A 23,322-nucleotide genomic window follows, 5' to 3' on the forward strand; every position below is an offset into this window, starting at 1 on the left:
TGGTTTAAAGAAAATCTTGCTCATTGCCTGTTTCAAGGCAAAAAGGCGCCACCGGCATTTTTTTTCCGTGAAACTTATGTTCGCTCTTTGAGAACCTTGGGTCTTTGGGAAAGCCGTGAGTCCAGCAAGATTTTTCAGCTCAAGTGTGCCCCAAGCAGTGGGTTCTACCTCTGAGCAATACAGCCCGTAGAATTCCTGAGAATCTGGAACCTGCCATGAAGTTCACCCTGCGTTTTATTCACACGGAAGGACCTCCTTCGAGGTTCCCATGCCTCTGTACACAGATGCTTCCAGCAACGCGATGTCTCACAGGTCAATAGTGCTTCTCTGGGTTTCACTGGTCTAGGATAAAGGGTGAAGCGCCTGGGTTCCCGTGCTTCACTACTGTGTGGCCTCAAGATGATATTTGTAGGCACTGTGGCAAATCCATCGGTGGCAATTCTCTCATATTGTCATTGCGATGGGAAGATTCCTTTTTCGCTAGGAAATGTTTTACCATGGAAGACGGGTCAAGACAGAGCTGTCTCTTTTGTGTTGAGACAAACTTTGCTGAATTTACCTGCCAGCAGTTGCGTGTCCTCCATTTCTTTTAAGGTCGTTGGAGACGCACGAGTGTAAAGTGAACGGTGAATGGTGGCCGTTCATAGCCCAGGATCATCAGAAACCGCAGAGTAAATTTTAGGAATGTAGACGTAGGACAGCGGAGAAAACTTCATTCAGGGACTTCAGTGAACTCTCCTTACAATGCTGAGGCCTGACACGCCAGTACCTCGGGCAACAGGGCTCCTGCCCTAGGTAGTTTTGTTGAGCGTGCCTCCCTCAGGTGGTGTCTTTTCTCTCCCAGCAATATTGCTCCATGAAATTCTGTGGATGATGAAAACTATTTGCCATGGCTTTGTTCTTTCACCTCAGTGACCTCATCTTTGAACTACAAATGCTTTTCAACACAGGTGCTGCCTCCCTGAGCTTTCCTTTGTCTTGGTTCAATTGATGCAGATTCCTTTCCTGAATAGGCCATGGACTAGCACAGGTGGGTGCTTGTCAGTATAGTGGGCACACAGAGCAATTTCGTTTGTCAAGACCCACCTGGCTTGATCAAGGTTCTTTATTCCAGTGAAAACGATTTTTATCCAAATTCTAGAGGAGCACCAGTGTGCCTCTGGGAGCTACAGCCGGGCCTGCTGAACAGAGGCTCCGGAGTTTTCATTTTCTGACTAAAATTCAACACGGAATTTCATGGATGTAAGGAAACCGTGAATTGTGGACGTACCAGATTCTCACATCTTCATTGTCTAATGGAAGCTGAAGTTTCCCAGTCTGATCCGGCTGCCACTTCATTTCTGGCAATGACCATTCAATTGTGGACGTTCAGCCTTCTTCGGAATTCTCTTATACCGGTATGTTCCCGCGCCACATTAAGACAACTCGGTGAAGGTTTATGTGACTCAGGACAACTCTTTATTTCAGGCGTCTAGAAGCAAGGGAATTCACAGAGTTTGATGATCACTTATTAAAGTCCCGTTTCTCTATCATGCCCACTTATGACACTTCTACATCTGAGGGCAAAGAGCTCGTGCAGCATGATATTCTCATTTCAGCCACGCCAGCTGCAGTTTCTTCCTTGCAGAAAAATCTTTCCCAGTGTACTTCTTTAAAATGCTGCAAAATAGTGGGACAGAAGATTTCGGTTTAGCGTTAACTTTCAACGGGCATAGGTACAGGCATGTGGGCATGTTTAGAGACAGTGTTAGAGTTCAGGTTAGAGTTACGGCTGCGTGAGGATTCGGGTTATGGTAAGGTTGTGGATCAAATGTAGGGTGAGTGTGAGGTTTGAAGGTAAGAGTAGGGTTTAGTGTTTAAGGATGAATCAACCTATTGTCTAATTTAGGCTCATGGTAAACTTGACTGTTTAGGTATGGGTTGGGGTTAATATTCGCGTGAGGGTTAGAAAGTGTGCGAGGTTAAGAGTTGGGGTCAGGCTTGCGGCTTGTGTGTTACATCCTTTTTGGTTGTGGATAAGTTTAGCTCTCTGTCTAGTTTAAGGGATTGGATTACATTAACGGTGATATGGAGGCTTGGGTTGAAGGTGATGGATAGAGTTAAGTTAGGTTCAGGTGAAGGGTGACGGTTAGGAATAAGGTTAGTTGTAGGGGGAGCTGCATGTTCACATCAGATTTGGGATTAGGATTAGGCTTAGGGTAGACATAAGGTTAGGGTTAGGGCGGGGTTTAAGATGAGCCTTAGGTTAGGGTTCAGTTTAAAGTTAGGAGTCTACAGAATTACACCTAGGCTTAGGGTTACACCTCTTTTTAGGTTTAGATCTAGGGCTAGGTTTTGACCTAAGTTAGTGTTAGGATTAGGGTTGGTTTTAGGATAGCATTTAGGTTTGAGGTTTCATTTAAGTGTAGGATTATTGGAAGTACATCTGCTCTCCCTGGTTTTCCTTCACGATCACAATGTTTCTGAGATTCATGGTTTAAGGAAAATCTTGCTCATTGCCGGTTTCAAGGCAAAAAGGCGCCACCGGCATTTTTTTTCCCGTCAAACTTATGTTCGCTCTTTGAGAACCTTGGGTCTTTGGGAAAGCCGTGAGTCCAGCAAGATTTTTCAGCTCAAGTGTGCCCCAAGCAGTGGGTTCTACCTCTGAGCAATACAGCCCGTGGAATTCCTGAGAATCTGGAACCTGCCATGAAGTTCACCCTGCGTTTTATTCACACGGAATGACCTCCTTTGAGGTTCCCATGCCTCTGTACACAGATGCTTCCATGTCTCACAGGTCAATAGTGCTTCTCTGAGTTTCACTGGTCTAGGATAAAGGGTGATACGCCTGGGTTCCCGTGCTACACTACTGTGTGGCCTCAAGATGATGTTTGTAGGCACTGCGGCAAATCCATCGGTGGCAATTCTCTCATATTGTCATTGCCATGGGAAGATTCATTATTCGCTAGGAAATGTTTTACCGTGGAAGACGGGTCACCACAGAGCTGTCTCTTTTGTGTTGACAAAAACTTTGCTGAATTTACCTGCCAGCAGTTGCGTGTCCTCCATTTCTTTTAAGGTCGTTGGAGATGCACGACTGTAAGGAGAACGGTGAATGGTGGCCGTTCATAGCCCAGGATCATCAGAAACTGCAGAGTAAATTTTAGGAATGTAGATGTAGGACAGGGGAGAAAACTTCATTCAGGGAATTCAGTGAACTCTCCTTAAAATGCTGAGGCCTGACACGCCAGTACCTGGGGCAACACGGCTCCTGCCCTAGGTGGTTTTGTTGAGCGTGCCTCCTTCAGGTGTTGCCCTTTCTCTCCCAGCAATATTGCTCTGTGAAATTCTGAGGATGATGAAAACTATTTGCCATGGCTTTGTTCTTTCACCTCAGTGGCCTCATCTTTGAAGTACAAATGCTTTACAACACAGGTGCTGCCTCCCTGAGCTTTCCTTTGTCTTGGTTCAATTGATGCAGATTCCTTTGATGAATAGGCCATGTACTAGCACAGGTGGGTGCTTGTCAGTATACTGGGCACAGAGAGCAATTTCCTTTGTCAATACCCACCTGGCTTGATCAAGCTTCTTTATTCCAGTGAAAACGATATTTCTCCAAATTCTAGAGGAGCACCAGTGTGCCTCTGGGAGCTACACCCAGGCCTGCTGAACAGAGGCTCCGGGGTTTTCATTTTCTGACTAAAATTCAACACGGAATTTCATGGATGTAAGGAAACCGTGAATTGTGGACGTACCAGATTCTCACATCTTCATTGTCTAATGGAAGCTGAAGTTTCACAGTCTGATCCGGCTGCCACTTCATTTCTGGCAATGACCATTCAATTGTGGACGTTCAGCCTTCTTCGGAATTCTCTTATACCGGTATGTTCCCGTGCCACATTAAGACCACTCGGTGGAGGTTTATGTGACTCAGGACAACTCTTTATTTCAGGCGTCTAGAAGCAAGGGAATTCACAGAGTTTGATGATCACTTATTAAAGTCCCGTTTCTCTATCATGCCCACTGATGACACTTCTACATCTGAGGGCAAAGAGCTCGTGCAGCATGATATTCTCATTTCAGCCACGCCAGCTGCAGTTTCTTCCTTGCAGAAAAATCTTTCCCAGTGTACTTCTTTAAAATGCTGCAAAATAGTGGGACAGAAGATTTCGGTTTAGGGTTAACTTTAAACGGGCATTGGTAAAGGCATGTGGGCATGTTTAGAGACAGTGTTAGAGTTCAGGTTAGAGTTACGGCTGCGTGAGGATTCGGGTTATGGTAAGGTTGTGGATCAAATGTAGGGTGAGTGTGAGGTTTGAAGGTAAGAGTAGGGTTTAGTGTTTAAGGATGAATCAACCTATTGTCTAATTTAGGCTCATGGTAAACTTGACTGTTTAGGTATGGCTTGGGGTTAATATTCGCGTGAGGGTTAGAAAGTGTGCGAGGTTAAGATTTGGGGTCAGGCTTGCGGCTTGTGTGTTACATCCTTTTTGGTTGTGGATAAGTTTAGCTCTCTGTCTAGTTTAAGGGATTGGATTACATTAACGGTGATATGGAGGCTTGGGTTGAAGGTGATGGATAGAGTTAAGTTACGTTCAGGTGAAGGGTGACGGTTAGGAATAAGGTTAGTTGTAGGGGGAGCTGCATGGTCACATCAGATTTGGGGTTAGGATTAGGCTAGGGGAGACATAAGATTAGGGTTAGGGCGGGGTTTAAGATGAACCTTAGGTTAGGGTTCATTTTAAAGTTAGGAGTCTACAGAATTACACCTAGGCTTAGGGTTACACCTCTTTTTAGGTTTAGACCTAGGGCTAGGATTTGACCTAGGTTAGGGTTAGGATTAGGGTTGGTTTTAGGATAGCATTTTGGTTTGAGGTTTCATTTAAGTGTAGGATTACTGGAAGTACATCTGCTCTCCCTGGTTTTCCTTCACGATCACAATGTTTCTGAGATTCATGGTTTAAGGAAAATCTTGCTCCTTGCCGGTTTCAAGGCAAAATGCGCCACCCGCAGTTTTTTTTCCGTCAAACTTATGTTCGCTCTTTGAGAACGTTGGGTCTTTGGGAAAGCCGTGAGTCCAGCAAGATTTTTCAGCTCAAGTGTGCCCCAAGCAGTGGGTTCTACCTCTGAGCAATACAGCCCGTGGAATTCCTGAGAATCTGGAACCTGCCATGAAGTTCACCCTTTGTTTTATTCACAGGGAGGAAACTCCTTCGAGGTTCCCATGCCTCTGTACACTGATGCTTCCAGCAACGCCATGTCTCACAGGTCAATAGTGCTTCTCTGAGTTTCACTGGTCTAGGATAAAGGGTGAAGCGCCTGGGTTCCCGTGCTTCACTACTGTGTGGCCTCAAGATGATGTTTGTAGGCACTGCGGCAAATCCATCGGTGGCAATTCTCTCATATTGTCATTGCGATGGGAAGATTCATTATTCGCTAGGAAATGTTTTACTGTGGAAGACGGGTCACCACAGAGCTGTCTCTTTTGTGTTGAGAAAAACTTTGCTGAATTTACCTGCCAGCAGTTGCGTGTCCTCCATTTCTTATAAGGTCGTTGGAGACGCACGAGTGTAAGGAGAACACTGAATGGTGGCCGTTCATAGCCCAGGATCATCAGAAACTGCAGAGTAAATTTTAGGAATGTAGATGTAGGACAGGGGAGAAAACTTCATTCAGGGAATTCAGTGAACTCTCCTTACAATGCTGAGGCCTGACACGCCAGTACCTGGGGCAACACGGCTCCTGCCCTAGGTGGTTTTGTTGAGCGTGCCTCCTTCAGGTGTTGCCCTTTCTCTCCCAGCAATATTGCTCCGTGAAATTCTGCGGATGATGAAAACTATTTGCCATGGCTTTGCTCTTTCACCTCCTTGGCCTCATCTTTGAAGTACAAATGCTTTACAACACAGGTGCTGCCTCCCTGAGCTTTCCTTTGTCTTGGTTCAATTGATGCAGATTCCTTTGATGAATAGGCCATGGACTAGCACAGGTGGGTGCTTGTCAGTATACTGGGCAGAGAGAGCAATTTCCTTTGTCAATACACACCTGGCTTGATCCAGCTTCTTTATTCCAGTGAAAACGATATTTATCCAAATTCTAGAGGAGCACCAGTGTGCCTCTGGGAGCTACACCCAGGCCTGCTGAACAGAGGCTCCGGGGTTTTGATTTTCTGACTAAAATTCAACACGGAATTACATGGATGTAAGGAAACCGTGAATTGTGGACGTACCAGATTCTCACATCTTCATTGTCTAATGGAAGCTGAAGTTTCCCAGTCTGATCCGGCTGCCACTTCATTTCTGGCAATGACCATTCAATTGTGGACCTTCAGCCTTCTTTGGAATTCTCTTATACCGGTATGTTCCCGCGCCACATTAAGACCACTCGGTGGAGGTTTATGTGACTCAGGACAACTCTTTATTTCAGGCGTCTAGAAGCAAGGGAATTCACAGAGTTTGATGATCACTTATTAAGGTCCCGTTTCTCTATCATGCCCACTGATGACACTTCTACATCTGAGGGCAAAGAGCTCGTGCAGCATGATATTCTCATTTCAGCCACGCCAGCTGCAGTTTCTTCCTTGCAGAAAAATCTTTCCCAGTGTACTTCTTTAAAATGCTGCAAAATAGTGGGACAGAAGATTTCGGTTTAGGGTTAACTTTAAACGGGCATTGGTAAAGGCATGTGGGCATGTTTAGAGACAGTGTTAGAGTTCAGGTTAGAGTTACGGCTGCGTGAGGATTCGGGTTATGGTAAGGTTGTGGATCAAATGTAGGGTGAGTGTGAGGTTTGAAGGTAAGAGTAGGGTTTAGTGTTTAAGGATGAATCAACCTATTGTCTAATTTAGGCTCATGGTAAACTTGACTGTTTAGGTATGGCTTGGGGTTAATATTCGCGTGAGGGTTAGAAAGTGTGCGAGGTTAAGATTTGGGGTCAGGCTTGCGGCTTGTGTGTTACATCCTTTTTGGTTGTGGATAAGTTTAGCTCTCTGTCTAGTTTAAGGGATTGGATTACATTAACGGTGATATGGAGGCTTGGGTTGAAGGTGATGGATAGAGTTAAGTTACGTTCAGGTGAAGGGTGACGGTTAGGAATAAGGTTAGTTGTAGGGGGAGCTGCATGGTCACATCAGATTTGGGGTTAGGATTAGGCTAGGGGAGACATAAGATTAGGGTTAGGGCGGGGTTTAAGATGAACCTTAGGTTAGGGTTCATTTTAAAGTTAGGAGTCTACAGAATTACACCTAGGCTTAGGGTTACACCTCTTTTTAGGTTTAGACCTAGGGCTAGGATTTGACCTAGGTTAGGGTTAGGATTAGGGTTGGTTTTAGGATAGCATTTTGGTTTGAGGTTTCATTTAAGTGTAGGATTACTGGAAGTACATCTGCTCTCCCTGGTTTTCCTTCACGACCACAATGTTTCTGAGATTCATGGTTTAAGGAAAATCTTGCTCCTTGCCGGTTTCAAGGCAAAATGCGCCACCTGCAGTTTTTTTTCCGTCAAACTTATGTTCGCTCTTTGAGAACGTTGGGTCTTTGGGAAAGCCGTGAGTCCAGCAAGATTTTTCAGCTCAAGTGTGCCCCAAGCAGTGGGTTCTACCTCTGAGCAATACAGCCCGTGGAATTCCTGAGAATCTGGAACCTGCCATGAAGTTCACCCTTTGTTTTATTCACAGGGAGGAAACTCCTTCGAGGTTCCCATGCCTCTGTACACTGATGCTTCCAGCAACGCCATGTCTCACAGGTCAATAGTGCTTCTCTGAGTTTCACTGGTCTAGGATAAAGGGTGAAGCGCCTGGGTTCCCGTGCTTCACTACTGTGTGGCCTCAAGATGATGTTTGTAGGCACTGCGGCAAATCCATCGGTGGCAATTCTCTCATATTGTCATTGCGATGGGAAGATTCATTATTCGCTAGGAAATGTTTTACTGTGGAAGACGGGTCACCACAGAGCTGTCTCTTTTGTGTTGACAAAAACTTTGCTGAATTTACCTGCCAGCAGTTGCGTGTCCTCCATTTCTTATAAGGTCGTTGGAGACGCACGAGTGTAAGGAGAACACTGAATGGTGGCCGTTCATAGCCCAGGATCATCAGAAACTGCAGAGTAAATTTTAGGAATGTAGATGTAGGACAGGGGAGAAAACTTCATTCAGGGAATTCAGTGAACTCTCCTTACAATGCTGAGGCCTGACACGCCAGTACCTGGGGCAACACGGCTCCTGCCCTAGGTGGTTTTGTTGAGCGTGCCTCCTTCAGGTGTTGCCCTTTCTCTCCCAGCAATATTGCTCCGTGAAATTCTGCGGATGATGAAAACTATTTGCCATGGCTTTGCTCTTTCACCTCCTTGGCCTCATCTTTGAAGTACAAATGCTTTACAACACAGGTGCTGCCTCCCTGAGCTTTCCTTTGTCTTGGTTCAATTGATGCAGATTCCTTTGATGAATAGGCCATGGACTAGCACAGGTGGGTGCTTGTCAGTATACTGGGCAGAGAGAGCAATTTCCTTTGTCAATACACACCTGGCTTGATCCAGCTTCTTTATTCCAGTGAAAACGATATTTATCCAAATTCTAGAGGAGCACCAGTGTGCCTCTGGGAGCTACACCCAGGCCTGCTGAACAGAGGCTCCGGGGTTTTGATTTTCTGACTAAAATTCAACACGGAATTACATGGATGTAAGGAAACCGTGAATTGTGGACGTACCAGATTCTCACATCTTCATTGTCTAATGGAAGCTGAAGTTTCCCAGTCTGATCCGGCTGCCACTTCATTTCTGGCAATGACCATTCAATTGTGGACCTTCAGCCTTCTTTGGAATTCTCTTATACCGGTATGTTCCCGCGCCACATTAAGACCACTCGGTGGAGGTTTATGTGACTCAGGAAAACTCTTTATTTCAGGCGTCTAGAAGCAAGGGAATTCACAGAGTTTGATGATCACTTATTAAGGTCCCGTTTCTCTATCATGCCCACTGATGACACTTCTACATCTGAGGGCAAAGAGCTCGTGCAGCATGATATTCTCATTTCAGCCACGCCTCCTGCAGTTTCTTCCTTGCAGAAAATCTTTCCCAGTGTACTTCTTTAAAATGCTGCAAAATAGTGGGACAGAAGATTTCGGTTTAGGGTTAACTTTAAACGGGCATAGGTACAGGCATGTGGGCATGTTTAGAGACAGTGTTAGAGTTCAGGTTAGAGTTACGGCTGCGTGAGGATTCGGGTTATGGTAAGGTTGTGGATCCAATGTAGGGTGAGTGTGAGGTTTGAAGGTAAGAGTAGGGTTTAGTGTTTAAGGATGAATGAACCTATTGTCTAATTTAGGCTCATGGTAAACTTGACTGTTTAGGTATGGGTTGGGGTTAATATTCGCGTGAGGGTTAGAAAGTGTGCGAGGTTAAGAGTTGGGGTCAGGCTTGCGGCTTGTGTGTTACATTCTTTTTGGTTGTGGATAAGTGTAGCTCTCTGTCTAGTTTAAGGGATTGGATTACATTAACGGTGATATGGAGGCTTGGGTTGAAGGTGATGGATACAGTTAAGTTAGGTTCAGGCGAAGGGTTACTGTTAGGAATAAGGTTAGTTGTAGGGGGAGCTGCATGTTCACATCAGATTTGGGATTAGGATTAGGCTTAGGGTAGACATAAGGTTAGGGTTAGGGCGGGGTTTAAGATGAGCCTTAGGTTAGGGTTCAGTTTAAAGTTAGGAGTCTACAGAATTACACCTAGGCTTAGGGTTACACCTCTTTTTAGGTTTATACCTAAGGCTAAGTTTTGACCTAGGTTAGGGTTAGGAATAGGGTTGGTTTTAGGATAGCATTTAGGTTTGAGGTTTCATTTAAGTGTAGGATTATTGGAAGTACATCTGCTCTCCCTGGTTTTCCTTCACGATCACAATGTTTCTGAGATTCATGGTTTAAGGAAAATCTTGCTCCTTGCCGGTTTCAAGGCAAAAAGGCGCCACCGGTAGTTTTTTTTCCGTCAAACTTATGTTCGCTCTTTGAGAACCTTGGGTCTTTGTGAAAGCCATGAGTCCAGCAAGATTTTTCAGCTCAAGTGTGCCCCAAGCAGTGGGTTCTACCTCTGAGCAATACAGCCCCTGGAATTCCTGAGAATCTGGAACCTGCCGTGAAGTTCACCCTGCGGTTTATTCACACGGAAGGAGCTCCTTCGAGGTTCCCATGCCTCTGTACACTGATGCTTCCAGCAACGCCATGTCTCACAGGTCAATAGTGCTTCTCTGAGTTTCACTGGTCTAGGATAAAGGGTGAAGCGCCTGGGTTCCCGTGCTTCACTACTGTGTGGCCTCAAGATGATGTTTGTAGGCACTGCGGCAAATCCATCGGTGGCAATTCTCTCATATTGTCATTGCGATGGGAAGATTCCTTTTCGCTAGGAAATGTTTTACCGTGGAAGACGGGTCACGACAGAGCTGTCTCTTTTGTGTTATGACAAACTTTGCTGAATTTACCTGCCAGCAGTTGAGTGTCCTCCATTTCTTTTAAGGTCGTTGGAGACGCACGAGTGTAAGGAGAACGGTGAATGGTGGCCGTTCATAGCCCAGGATCATCAGAAACCGCAGAGTAAATTTTAGGAATGTAGACGTAGGACAACGGAGAAAACTTCATTCAGGGACTTCAGTGAACTCTCCTTACAATGCTGAGGCCTGACACGCCAGTACCTGGGGCAACACGGCTCCTGCCCTAGGTAGTTTGGTTGAGCGTGCCTCCCTCAGGTGGTGCCTTTTCTCTCCCAGCAATATTGCTCTGTGAAATTCTGAGGATGATGAAAACTATTTGCCATGGCTTTGCTCTTTCACCTCAGTGGCCTCATCTTTGAAGTACAAATGCTTTTCAACACAGGTGCTGCCTCCCTGAGCTTTCCTTTGTCTTTGTTCAATTGATGCAGATTCCTTTGCTGAATAGGCCATGGACTAGCACAGGTGGGTGCTTGTCAGTATACTGGGCACACAGAGCAATTTCGTTTGTCAAGACCCACCTGGCTTGATCAAGGTTCTCTATTCCAGTGAAAACGATTTTTATCCAAATTCTAGAGGAGCACCAGTGTGCCTCTGGGAGCTACAACCGGGCCTGCTGAACAGAGGCTCCGGGGTTATCATTTTCTGACTAAAATTCAACACGGAATTTCATGGATGTAAGGAAACCGTGAATTGTGGATGTGCCAGATGCTCACATCTTCATTCTCTAATGGAAGCTGAAGTTTCCCAGTCTGATCCGGCTGCTACTTCATTTCTGGCAATGACCATTCAATTGTGGACGTTCAGCCTTCTTCGGAATTCTCTTATACCGGCATGTTCCCGTGCCACATTAAGACCACTCGGTGGAGGTTTATGTGACTCAGGACAACTCTTTATTTCAGGCGTCTACAACAATGGGAATTCACAGAGTTTGATGATCACTTATTAAAGTCCCGTTTCTCTATGATGCCCACTGATGACACTTCTACATCTGAGGGCAAAGAGCTCGTGCAGCATGATATTCTCATTTCAGCTACGCCTCTTGCAGTTTCTTCCTTGCAGAAAAATCTTTCCCAGTGTACTTCTTTAAAATGCTGCAAAATAGTGGGACAGAAGATTTCAGTTTAGGGTTAACTTTAAACGGGCATAGGTACAGGCATGTGGGCATTTTTAGAGACAGTGTTAGAGTTCAGGTTAGAGTTAAGGCTGCGTGAGGATTCGGGTTATGGTAAGGTTGTGGATCAAATGTAGGGTGAGTGTAGGTTGAAGGTAAGAGTAGAGTTTAGTGCTTAAGGATGAATGAACCTATTGTCTCATTTAGGCTTATGGTAAACTTGACTGTTTAGGTATGGGTTGGGGTTAATATTTGTGTGAAGGTTAGAAAGTGTGCGAGGTTAAGAGTTGGGGTCAGGCTTGTGGCTTGTGTGTTACATCCTTTTTGGTGGTGGATAAGTTTAGCTCTCTGTCTAGTTTAAGGGATTGGATTACCTTAACGGTAATATGGAGGCTTGGGTTGAAGGTGATGGATAGAGTTAAGTTAGGTTCATGCGAAGGGTGACGGTTAGGAATAAGGTTAGTTGTAGGGGGAGCTGCATGTTCACATCAGATTTGGGGTTAGGATTAGGCTTAGGGTAGACATAAGGTTAGGGTTAGGGTGGGGTTTAAGATGAGCCTTAGGTTAGGGTTCAGTTTAAAGTTAGGAGTCTACAGAATTACACCTAGGCTTAGGGTTACACCTCTTTTTAGTTTTAGACCTAGGGCTAGGTTTTGACCTAGGTTAAGGTTAGGATTAGGGTTGGTTTTAGGATAGCATTTAGGTTTGAGGTTTCATTTAATTGTAGGATTATTGGAAGTACATCTGCTCTCCCTGGTTTTCCTTCACGATCGCAATGTTTCTGAGATTCATGGTTTAAGGAAAATCTTGCTCCTTGCCGGTTTCAAGGCAAAAAGGCGCCACCGGCAGTTTTTTTTCCGTCAAACTTATGTTCGCTCTTTGAGAACCTTGGGTCTTTGGGAAAGCCGTGAGTTCAGCAAGATTTTTCAGCTCAAGTGTGCCCCAAGCAGTGGGTTCTCCCTCTGAGCAATACAGCCCGTGGAATTCCTGAGAATCTGGAACCTGCCATGAAGTTCACCCTGCGTTTTATTCACACGGAAGGAGCTCCTTCGAGGTTCCCATGCCTCTGTACACTGATGCTTCCAGCAACGCCATGTCTCACAGGTCAATAGTGCTTCTCTGAGTTTCACTGGTCTAGGATAAAGGGTGAAGCGCCTGGGTTCCCGTGCTTCACTACTGTGTGGCCTCAAGATGATGTTTGTAGGCACTGCGGCATATCCATCGGTGGCTATTCCCTCATATTGTCATTGCGATGGGAAGATTCCTTTTTCGCTAGGAAATATTTTACCGTGGAAGACGGGTCACGACAGAGCTGTCTCTTTTGTGTTGAGACAAACTTTGCAGAATTTACCTGCCAGCAGTTGTGTGTCCTCCATTTCTTTTAAGGTCGATGGAGACGCACGGGTGTAAGGAGAACGGTGAATGGTGGCCGTTCATAGCCCAGGATCATCAGAAACCGCAGAGTAAATTTTAGGAATGTAGACGTAGGACAGAGGTTAAAACTTCACTCAGGGACTTCAGTGAACTCTCCTTACAATGCTGAGGCCTGACACGCCAGTACCTGGGGCAACACGGCTCCTGCCCTAGGTAGTTTGGTTGAGCGTGCCTCCCTCAGGTGGTGCCTTTTCTCTCCCAGCAATATTGCTCTGTGAAATTCTGTGGATGATGAAAACTATTTGCCATGGCTTTGTTCTTTCACCTCAGTGGCCTCATCTTTGAAGTACAAATGCTTTTTAACACAGGTGCTGCCTCCCTGAGCTTTCCTTTGTCTTGGTTCAATTGATGCAGATTCCTTGCTGAATAGGCCATGGACTAGCACAGGTGGGTGCTTGTCAGTATACTGGGCACACACAGCAATTTCGTTTGTCAAGACCCACCTGGCTTGATCAAGGTTCTTTATTCCAGTGAAAACGATTTTTATCCAAATTCTAGAGGAGCACCAGTGTGCCTCTGGGAGCTACACCCGGGCCTGCTGAACAGAGGCTCCGGGGTTTTCATTTTCTGACTAAAATTCAACACGGAATTTCATGGATCTAAGGAAACCGTGAATTGTGGACGTACCAGATTCTCACATCTTCATTGTCTAATGGAAGCTGAAGTTTCCCAGTCTGATCCGGCTGCCACTTCATTTCTGGCAATGACCATTCAATTGTGGACGTTCAGCCTTCTTCGGAATTCTCTTATACCGGCATGTTCCCGTGCCACATTAAGACCACTCGGTGGAGGTTTATGTGACTCAGGACAACTCTTTATTTCAGGCGTCTAGAACAAAGGGAATACACAGAGGTTGATGATCACTTATTAAAGTCCCGTTTCTCTATGATGCCCACTGATGACACTTCTACATCTGAGGGCAAAGAGCTCGTGCAGCATGATATTCTCATTTCAGCCACGCCGCCTGCAGTTTCTTCCTTGCAGAAAAATCTTTCCCAGTGTACTTCTTTAAAATGCTGCAAAATAGTGGGACAGAAGATTTCAGTTTAGGGTTAACTTTAAACGGGCATAGGTACAGGCACGTGGGCATGTTTAGAGACAGTGTTAGAGTTCAGGTTAGAGTTACGGCTGCGTGAGGATTCGGGTTATGGTAAGGTTGTGGATCAAATGTAGGTTGAGTGTAGGTTGAAGGTAAGAGTAGGGTTTAGTGCTTAAGGATGATTGAACCTATTGTCTCATTTAGGCTTATGGTAAACTTGACTGTTTAGGTATGGGTTGGGGTTAATATTCGTGTGAGGGTTAGAAAGTGTGCGAGGTTAAGAGTTGGGGTCAGGCTTGCGGCTTGTGTGTTACATCCGTTTTGGTTGTGGATAAGTTTAGCTCTCTGTCTAGTTTAAGGGATTGGATTACATTAACGGTGATATGGAGGCTTGGGTTGAAGGTGATGGATAGAGTTAAGTTAGGTTCAGGCGAAGGGTGACGGTTAGGAATAAGGTTAGTTGTATGGGAAGCTGCATGTTCACATCAGATTTGGGGTTAGGATTAGGCTTAGGGTAGACATACGGTTAGGGTTAGGGCGGGGTTTAAGATGAGCCTTAGGTTAGGGTTCAGTTTAAAGTTAGGAGTCTACAGAATTACACCTAGGCTTAGGGTTACACCTCTTTTTAGGTTTAGATCTAGAGCTAGGTTTTGACGTAAGTTAGTGTTAGGATTAGGGTTGGTTTTAGGATAGCATTTAGGTTTGAGGTTTCATTTAAGTATAGGATTATTGGAAGTACATCTGCTCTCCCTGGTTTTCCTTCACGATCACAATGTTTCCGAGATTCATGGTTTAAGGAAAATCTTGCTCATTGCCGGTTTCAAGTCAAAAAGGCGCCACCGGCATTTTTTTTCCCGTCAAACTTATGTTCGCTCTTTGAGAACCTTGGGTCTTTGGGAAAGCCGTGAGTCCAGCAAGATTTTTCAGCTCAAGTGTGCCCCAAGCAGTGGGTTCTACCTCTGAGCAATACAGCCCGTGGAATTCCTGAGAATCTGGAACCTGCCATGAAGTTCACCCTGCGTTTTATTCACACGGAAGGAGCTCCTTCGAGGTTCCCATGCCTCTGTACACTGATGCTTCCAGCAACGCCATGTCTCACAGGTCAATAGTGCTTCTCTGAGTTTCACTGGTCTAGGAAAAAGGGTGTAGCGCCTGGGTTCCCGTGCTTCACTACTGTGTGGCCTCAAGATGATGTTTTTAGGCACTGCGGCAAATCCATCGGTGGCAATTCTCTCATATTGTCATTGCGATGGGAAGATTCCTTACTCGCTAGGAAATATTTTACCGTGGAAGACGGGTCACGACAGAGCTGTCTCTTTTGTGTTGAGACAAACTTTGCTGAATTTACCTGCCAGCAGTTGCGTGTCCTCCATTTCTTTTAAGGTCGATGGAGACGCACGAGTGTAAGGAGAACGGTGAATGGTGGCCGTTCATAGCCCAGGATCATCAGAAACCGCAGAGTAAATTTTTGGAATGTAGACGTAGGACAGAGGTTAAAACTTCACTCAGGGACTTCAGTGAACTCTCCTTACAATGCTGAGGCCTGACACGCCAGTACCTGGTGCAACACGGCTCCTGCCCTAGATAGTTTTGTTGAGCATGCCTCCCTCAGGTGGTGCCTTTTCTCTCCCAGAAATATTGCTCTGTGAAATTCTGCAGATGATGAAAACTATTTGCCATGGCTTTGTTCTTTCACCTCAGTGGCCTCATCGTTGAAGTACAAATGCTTTCCAACACAGGTGCTGCCTCCCTTAGCTTTCCTTTGTCTTGGTTCAATTGATGCAGATTCCTTTGCTGAATAGGCCATGGACTAGCACAGGTGGGTGCTTGTCAGTATACTGGACACACGCAGCAATTTCGTTTGTCAAGACCCACCTGGCTTGATCAAGGTTCTTTATTCCAGTGAAAACGATTTTTATCCAAATTCTAGAGGAGCACCAGTGTGCCTTTGGGAGCTACACCCGGGCCTGCTGAACAGAGGCTCCGGGGTTTTCATTTTCTGACTAAAATTCAACACGGAATTACATGGATGTAAGGAAACCGTGAATTGTGGACGTACCAGATCCTCACATCTTCATTGTCTAATGGAAGCTGAAGTTTCCCAGTCTGATCCGGCTGCCACTTCATTTCTGGCAATGACCATTCAATTGTGGACGTTCAGCCTTCTTCGGAAATCTCTTATACCGGCATGTTCCCGCGCCACATTAAGACCACTCGGTGGAGGTTTATGTGACTCAGGACAACTCTCTATTTCAGGCGTCTAGAACCAAGGGAATTCACAGAGGTTGATGATCACTTATTAAAGTCCTGTTTCTCTATGATGTCCACTGATGATTCTTCTACATCTGAGGGCAAAGAGCTCGTGCAGCATGATATTCTCATTTCAGCCACGCCGCCTGCAGTTTCTTCCTTGCAGAAAAATCTTTCACAGTGTACTTCTTTAAAATGCTGCAAAATAGTGGGACAGAAGATTTCGGTTTAGGGTTAACTTTAAACGGGCATAGGTACAGGCAGGTGGGCATGTTTAGAGACAGTGTTAGAGTTCAGGTTAGAGTTACGGCTGCGTGAGGATTCGGGTTATGGTAAGGTTGTGGATCAAATGTAGGGTGAGTGTAGGTTGAAGGTAAGAGTAGAGTTTAGTGCTTAAGGATGAATGAGCTTATTGTCTCATTTAGGCTTATGGTAAACTTGACTGTTTAGGTATGGGTTGGGGTTAATATTTGTGTGAGGGTTAGAAAGTGTGCGAGGTTAAGAGTTGGGGTCAGGCTTGTGGCTTGTGTGTTACATCCGTTTTGGTTGTGGATAAGTTTAGCTCTCTTTCTAGTTAAAGGGATTGGATTACATTAACGTCGATATGGAGTCTTGGGTTGAAGGTGATGGATAGAATTAAGTTAGGTTCAGGCGAAGGGTGATGGTTAGGAATAAGGTTAGTTGTAGGGGGAGCTGCATGTTCACATCAGATTTGGGGTTAGGATTAGGCTAGGGGAGACATAAGATTAGGGTTAGGGCAGGGTTTAAGATGAGCCTTAGGTTAGGGTTCAGTTTAAAGTTAGGAGTCTACAGAATTACACCTAGGCTTAGGGTTACACCTCTTTTTAGGTTTAGATCTAGGGCTAGGTTTTGACCTAAGTTAGTGTTAGGATTAGGGTTGGTTTTAGGATAGGATTTAGGTTTGAGGTTTCATTTAAGTGTAGGATTATTGGAAGTACATCTGCTCTCCCTGGTTTTCCTTCACGATCACAATGTTTCTGAGATTCATGGTTTAGGAAAATCTTGCTCATTGCCTGTTTCAAGGCAAAAAGGCGCCACCGGCATTTTTTTTCCGTGAAACTTTTGTTCGCTCTTTGAGAACCTTGGGTCTTTGGGAAAGCCGTGAGTCCATCAAGATTTTTCAGCTCAAGTGTGCCCCAAGCAGTGGGTTCTACCTCTGAGCAATACAGCCCGTAGAATTCCTGAGAATCTGGAACCTGCCATGAAGTTCACCCTGCGTTTTATTCACACGGAAGGACCTCCTTCGAGGTTCCCATGCCTCTGTACACAGATGCTTCCAGCAACGCGATGTCTCACAGGTCAATAGTGCTTCTCTGGGTTTCACTGGTCTAGGATAAAGGGTGAAGCGCCTGGGTTCCCGTGCTTCACTACTGTGTGGCCTCAAGATGATATTTGTAGGCACTGTGGCAAATCCATCGGTGGCAATTCTCTCATATTGTCATTGCGATGGGAAGATTCCTTTTTCGCTAGGAAATGTTTTACCGTGGAAGACGGGTCAAGACAGAGCTGTCTCTTTTGTGTTGAGACAAACTTTGCTGAATTTACCTGCCAGCAGTTGCGTGTCCTCCATTTCTTTTAAGGTCGATGGAGACGCACGAGTGTAAAGTGAACGGTGAATGGTGGCCGTTCATAGCCCAGGATCATCAGAAACCGCAGAGTAAATTTTAGGAATGTAGACGTAGGACAGCGGAGAAAACTTCATTCAGGGACTTCAGTGAACTTTCCTTACAATGCTGAGGCCTGACACGCCAGTACCTCGGGCAACAGGGCTCCTGCCCTAGGTAGTTTTGTTGAGCGTGCCTCCCTCAGGTGGTGTCTTTTCTCTCCCAGCAATATTGCTCCATGAAATTCTGTGGATGATGAAAACTATTTGCCATGGCTTTGTTCTTTCACCTCAGTGACCTCATCTTTGAACTACAAATGCTTTTCAACACAGGTGCTGCCTCCCTGATCTTTCCTTTGTCTTGGTTCAATTGATGCAGATTCCTTTCCTGAATAGGCCATGGACTAGCACAGGTGGGTGCTTGTCAGTATAGTGGGCACACAGAGCAATTTCGTTTGTCAAGACCCACCTGGCTTGATCAAGGTTCTTTATTCCAGTGAAAACGATTTTTATCCAAATTCTAGAGGAGCACCAGTGTGCCTCTGGGAGCTACAGCCGGGCCTGCTGAACAGAGGCTCCGGAGTTTTCATTTTCTGACTAAAATTCAACACGGAATTTCATGGATCTAAGGAAACCGTGAATTGTGGACGTACCAGATTCTCACATCTTCGTTGTCTAATGGAAGCTGAAGTTTCCCAGTCTGATCCGGCTGCCACTTCATTTCTGGCAATGACCATTCAATTGTGGACGTTCAGCCTTCTTCGGAATTCTCTTATACCGGTATGTTCCCGTGCCACATTAAGACCACTCGGTGGAGGTTTATGTGACTCAGGACAACTCTTTATTTCAGGCGTCTAGAAGCAAGGGAATTCACAGAGTTTGATGATCACTTATTAAGGTCCCGTTTCTCTATCATGCCCACTGATGACACTTCTACATCTGAGGGCAAAGAGCTCGTGCAGCATGATATTCTCATTTCAGCCACGCCAGCTGCAGTTTCTTCCTTGCAGAAAAATCTTTCCCAGTGTACTTCTTTAAAATGCTGCAAAATAGTGGGACAGAAGATTTCGGTTTAGGGTTAACTTTAAACGGGCATAGGTACAGGCATGTGGGCATGTTTAGAGACAGTGTTAGAGTTCAGGTTAGAGTTACGGCTGCGTGAGGATTCGGGTTATGGTAAGGTTGTGGATCAAATGTAGGGTGAGTGTGAGGTTTGAAGGTAAGAGTAGGGTTTAGTGTTTAAGGATGAATCAACCTATTGTCTAATTTAGGCTCATAGTAAACTTGACTGTTTAGGTATGGGTTGGGGTTAATATTCGCGTGAGGGTTAGAAAGAGTGCGAGGTTAAGAGTTGGGGTCAGGCTTGCGGCTTGTGTGTTACATCCTTTTTGGTTGTGGATAAGTTTAGCTCTCTGTCTAGTTTAAGGGATTGGATTACATTAACGGTGATATGGAGGCTTGGGTTGAAGGTGATGGATAGAGTTAAGTTAGGTTCAGGTGAAGGGTGACGGTTAGGAATAAGGTTAGTTGTAGGGGGAGCTGCATGTTCACATCAGATTTGGGATTAGGATTAGGCTTAGGGTAGACATAAGGTTAGGGTTAGGGCGGGGTTTAAGATGAGCCTTAGGTTAGGGTTCAGTTTAAAGTTAGGAGTCTACAGAATTACACCTAGGCTTAGGGTTACACTTCTTTTTAGGTTTAGACCTAGGGCTAGGATTTGACCTAGGTTAGGGTTAGGATTAGGGTTGGTTTTAGGATAGCATTTAGGTTTGAGGTTTCATTTAAGTGTAGGATTACTGGAAGTACATCTGCTCTCCCTGGTTTTCCTTCACGATCACAATGTTTCTGAGATTCATGGTTTAAGGAAAATCTTGCTCCTTGCCGGTTTCAAGGCAAAATGCGCCACCGGCAGTTTTTTTTCCGTCAAACTTATGTTCGCTCTTTGAGAACCTTGGCTCTTTGGGAAAGCCGTGAGTCCAGCAAGATTTTTCCGCTCAAGTGTGCCCCAAGCAGTGGGTTCTACCTCTGAGCAATACAGCCCGTGGAATTCCTGAGAATCTGGAACCTGCCATGAAGTTCACCCTTTGTTTTATTCAGAGGGAGGAAACTCCTTCGAGGTTCCCATGCCTCTGTACACAGATGCTTCCAGCAACGCCATGTCTCACAGGTCAATAGTGCTTCTCTGAGTTTCACTGGTCTAGGATAAAGGGTGAAGCGCCTGGGTTCCCGTGCTTCAGTACTGTGTGGCCTCAAGATGATGTTTGTAGGCACTGCGGCAAATCCATCGGTGGCAATTCTCTCATATTGTCATTGCGATGGGAAGATTCCTTTTCGCTAGGAAATGTTTTACCGTGGAAGACGGGTCACGACAGAGCTGTCTCTTTTGTGTTATGAGAAACTTTGCTGAATTTACCTGCCAGCAGTTGCGTGTCCTCCATTTCTTTTAAGGTCGTTTGAGACGCACGAGTGTAAGGAGAACGGTGAATGGTGGCCGTTCATAGCCCAGGATCATCAGAAACCGCAGAGTAAATTTTAGGAATGTAGACGTAGGACAACGGAGAAAACTTCATTCAGGGACTTCAGTGAACTCTCCTTACAATGCTGAGGCCTGACACGCCAGTACCTGGGGCAACACGGCTCCTGCCCTAGGTAGTTTGGTTGAGCGTGCCTCCCTCAGGTGGTGCCTTTTCTCTCCCAGCAATATTGCTCTGTGTAATTCTGAGGATGATGAAAACTATTTGCCATGGCTTTGTTCTTTCACCTCAGTGGCCTCATCTTTGAAGTACAAATGCTTTTCAACACAGGTGCTGCCTCCCTGAGCTTTCCTTTGTCTTGGTTCAATTGATGCAGATTCCTTTGCTGAATAGGCCATGGACCAGCACAGGTGGGTGCTTGTCAGTATACTGGGCACACAGAGCAATTTCATTTGTCAAGACCCAACTGGCTTGATCAAGGTTCTTTATTCCATTGAAAACGATTTTTATCCAAATTCTAGAGGAGCACCAGTGTGCCTCTGGGAGCTTCAGCCGGGCCTGCTGAACAGAGTCTCCGGAGTTTTCATTTTTTGACTAAAATTCAACACGGAATTTCATGGATCTAAGGAAACCGTGAATTGTGGACGTACCAGATTCTCACATCTTCATTGTCTAATGGAAGCTGAAGTTTCCCAGTCTGATCCGGCTGCCACTTCATTTCTGGCAATCACCATTCAATTGTGGACCTTCAGCCTTCTTCGGAATTCTCTTATACCGGCATGTTCCCGTGCCACATTAAGACCACTCGGTGGAGGTTTATGTGACTCAGGACAACTCTTTATTTCAGGCGTCTAGAACAAAGGGAATTCACAGAGGTTGATGATCACTTATTAAAGTCCCGTTTCTTTATGATGCCCACTGATGACACTTCTACATCTGAGGGCAAAGAGCTCGTGCAGCATGATATTCTCATTTCAGCCACGCCGCCTGCAGTTTCTTCCTTGCAGAAAAATCTTTCCCAGTGTACTTCTTTAAAATGCTGCAAAATAGTGAGACAGAAGATTTCGGTTTAGGGTTAACTTTAAACGGGCATAGGTACAGGCATGTGGGCATGTTTAGAGACAGTGTTAGAGTTCAGGTTAGAGTTACGGCTGCGTGAGGATTCGGGTTATGGTAAGGTTGTGGATCAAATGTAGGGTGAGTGTGAGGTTTGAAGGTAAGAGTAGGGTTTAGTGTTTAAGGATGAATGAACCTATTGTCTAATTTAGGCTCATGGTAAACTTGACTAGTTAGGTATGGGTTGGGGTTAATATTCGCGTGAGGGTTAGAAAGTGTGCGAGGTTAAGAGTTGGGGTCAGGCTTGCGGCTTGTGTGTTACATCCGTTTTGGTTGTGGATAAGTTTAGCTCTCTGTCTAGTTTAAGGGATTGGATTACATTAACGGTGATATGGAGGCTTGGGTTGAAGGTGATGGATAGAGTTAAGTTAGGTTCAGGCGAAGGGTGACGGTTAGGAATAAGGTTAGTAGTAGGGGGAGCTGCATGTTCACATCAGATTTGGGGTTAGGATTAGGCTTAGGGTAGACATACTGTTAGGGTTAGGGCGGGGTTTAAGATGAGCCTTAGGTTAGGGTTCAGTTTAAAGTTAGGAGTCTACAGAATTACACCTAGGCTTAGGGTTACACCTCTTTTTAGGTTTAGATCTAGGGCTAGGTTTTGACCTAAGTTACTGTTAGGATTAGGGTTGGTTTTAGGATAGCATTTAGGTTTGAGGTTTCATTTAAGTGTAGGATTATTGGAAGTACATCTGCTCTCCCTGGTTTTCCTTCACGATCACAATGTTTCTGAGATTCATGGTTTAAGGAAAATCTTGCTCATTGCCGGTTTCAAGGCAAAAAGGCGCCACCGGCATTTTTTTTCCCGTCAAACTTATGTTCGCTCTTTGAGAACCTTGGGTCTTTGGGAAAGCCGTGAGTCCAGCAAGATTTTTCAGCTCAAGTGTGCCCCAAGCAGTGGGTTCTACCTCTGAGCAATACAGCCCGTGGAATTCCTGAGAATCTGGAACCTGCCATGAAGTTCACCCTGCGTTTTATTCACACGGAATGACCTCCTTTGAGGTTCCCATGCCTCTGTACACAGATGCTTCCATGTCTCACAGGTCAATAGTGCTTCTCTGAGTTTCACTGGTCTAGGATAAAGGGTGATACGCCTGGGTTCCCGTGCTACACTACTGTGTGGCCTCAAGATGATGTTTGTCGGCACTGCGGCAAATCCATCGGTGGCAATTCTCTCATATTGTCATTGCGATGGGAAGATTCATTATTCGCTAGAAATGTTTTAACGTGGAAGACGGGTCACCACAGAGCTGTCTCTTTTGTGTTGAGAAAAACTTTGCTGAATTTACCTGCCAGCAGTTGCGTGTCCTCCATTTCTTTTAAGGTCGTTGGAGACGCACGAGTGTAAGGAGAACGGTGAATGGTGGCCGTTCATAGCCCAGGATCATCAGAAACCGCAGAGTAAATTTTAGGAATGTAGACGTAGGACAACGGAGAAAACTTCATTCAGGGACTTCAGTGAACTCTCCTTACAATGCTGAGGCCTGACACGCCAGTACCTGGGGCAACACGGCTCCTGCCCTAGGTGGTTTTGTTGAGCGTGCCTCCTTCAGGTGTTGCCCTTTCTCTCCCAGCAATATTGCTCCGTGAAATTCTGCGGATGATGAAAACTATTTGCCATGGCTTTGCTCTTTCACCTCCTTGGCCTCATCTTTGAAGTACAAATGCTTTACAACACAGGTGCTGCCTCCCTGAGCTTTCCTTTGTCTTGGTTCAATTGATGCAGATTCCTTTGATGAATAGGCCATGTACTAGCACAGGTGGGTGCTTGTCAGTATACTGGGCACAGAGAGCAATTTCCTTTGTCAATACCCACCTGGCTTGATCAAGCT

Source organism: Tenrec ecaudatus, unplaced genomic scaffold (assembly GCF_050624435.1).
Source record: "Tenrec ecaudatus isolate mTenEca1 unplaced genomic scaffold, mTenEca1.hap1 Scaffold_61, whole genome shotgun sequence".
Taxonomy (NCBI): Eukaryota; Metazoa; Chordata; class Mammalia; order Afrosoricida; family Tenrecidae; genus Tenrec; species Tenrec ecaudatus.